This window comes from Branchiostoma belcheri, unplaced genomic scaffold (genome assembly GCF_001625305.1).
Source record: "Branchiostoma belcheri isolate BF01 breed outbred unplaced genomic scaffold, Haploidv18h27 scaffold11, whole genome shotgun sequence".
Classification (NCBI taxonomy): domain Eukaryota; kingdom Metazoa; phylum Chordata; class Leptocardii; order Amphioxiformes; family Branchiostomatidae; genus Branchiostoma; species Branchiostoma belcheri.
This window is the reverse complement of record NW_017802491.1, coordinates 330,201-332,240: the sequence shown is the minus strand read 5'-3', so window position 1 is coordinate 332,240 and position 2,040 is coordinate 330,201. Positions and strand designations below refer to the sequence as shown.

General features: G+C 45.5%; 1 protein-coding gene across 1 annotated transcript in view; it reads right to left on the bottom strand.

Annotated features, from left to right (window-relative positions):
- LOC109481795 overlaps window positions 1-2,040 on the bottom strand; it is a 49,304-nt gene that overhangs the window by 44,499 nt on the left and 2,765 nt on the right.

The following is a 2,040-nucleotide window of genomic DNA, read 5'->3' as shown; positions in this document are numbered from 1 at the left end:
ATCTTACATCCAAAGTTCCCACCAGTTTCCAATGTTGGCAAAACATGTTTTGAAACTAGTATATATCATAGAATCCCCCAGCCAGCTACCCGTGTGTGTGTATAGGTGCCGGCTGCCGATGTTCCTAAGATAGTGTCAGCATGTGCCTGTTCGTTACACAGAACATTCTTCTCACCCCCACGAGAACAAGCGAGGTGCTCTGGGCACAGTTGATCATTCCACCCCAACATTTCACCCTCTGCTCCCGGGGCAGGACCGTTTTTTTTATCACATTTCCTCGTCCCACAGAGGGCACTTTTGAACAAAACCGAGAGAAGTTCTTGGAAGTTCTCGAAATGAGTAACAGGGGCTTTCAGAAGACACTGGGGTGGCATGTTGAAAATAGCTGAAATGTTTACAATCTTCCTTGCACGTTTTCCTTGGCACATGTCCCATTAGTTTGTTCGGGGAGCTTCCGTGTCGACATAGGGTCAGCCAAGGTAACTGGGGCAAGACATTCTTCCTGGGGTTTACCTCTATAAAGGAGCTACGACCAGGCCTGGCTACGACCGAACAGATGCGACCTTCGTTCTCAGGTCTAGTTATAGTTCTGCTCGACAGACGTCCAGCCGGTTTGCAAACTAGATCAATCAACTTTACTGCACAATAATTGTGACGGATACAATGTTTAGTAAGTTGGTAAACAGTACTGAACAACGAGTCTAATATCTAATCACTATTCTATTTATAGTGAACAGGGACTGATTATACATAAATACGAGTATGATGCATAGGATACATACACGGAGGACGTTGGATACATTACAGGTTAAGGTCTGAGATAACACAATTTTTTGCGTATATGAAAAGGGCATCGAACCAGAACATGTAGACGAAAAATAGGAACTCTGGAAAACGACGAGGCTCAACATTCTAGCATGCAACCCCTGTATGCTGAAGAATACTTGTAGAGTAGCTCTGTACATCTTATCCTACTTTGCGGACGAACAAACAGGCTATGGAAATGCAATATCGCATGTACACAAAACAATCAAATTCTAAATCCAAGACGTTCGTTTCGACACGAGTCGGTTTCGAAAATGAGACAATTAGCTGTACATCCATTTTGTGGAAAGAACCTAAGTGTTTTGCCAAGCTCGAAATCGTCGACACATCTAGCAGTGTCCAACCCGGCCTTGGCTCGACTGTTTTTCTCATTATTAGAGTCCCTCATACGGAGCGCCCGACGATAAATACCAACCGGGCGCCCTTGGCACTTCAACGGCACAACCAAGATACTCTTTGGCGCGGAGAATGGCGGCATTTGAAGTGGGATATGCATATAATTTTTCATTATATTATGCTTCCTGTTTGTTTCTGTTGTTTTGTAATTCTCTGTGAATGAAACATTCGCATCAGAAGGTTGGGTAATATACCTTTTCTTGATATGCCAAATTGTGTTACGTTAGGCCCGTTTTCATCATTTGCTGCATCTCGGCTAAGAATCTCTTTTATTTCTATACGCTAATGTATGGCTGTACCCAATCTGACTCATGAAGAACGTGGATTTTAAAACGATGTAAAGACAGTTATGTAAATTGTTTGACTAGCTTACGTAACGAATTTGGTGAGAAGACATATCTTCAGAAAGCCCAGCTGATAGAGAAGTGTTGTATGGAGGTACCACAGGTCAAACTTTGTCGGCGTCCCATTTATCGCACGCCCTGCTACGCGTAACATTAGCAACCCAAGCCATCTTTGGTGGTCTCCCCGGAGATCCCACTCTGTCTTGTCCTGTCCGGCTGTCACAGAACAAACGCCACGGCTTCTGCTGGCATTTCGGACGGTCCCTTGCTGACGCTGTGTGGACTAAGCCGACAGGGACGCTTTGCACGCACTCTTGGTCGCTACCGCACTTTCTGAAGGGCTTAAAAACTAATCTCGTTAGGGCTGCACATTTGCCAGGGATAGGGGCTGTGGCTTCTGCGGTTAGAAGAGACCAGAATTGCGGGGGTTATGTGAGAGGGTCGCACGTGCAGTTCTGCCGCACGGGAGGGTTGG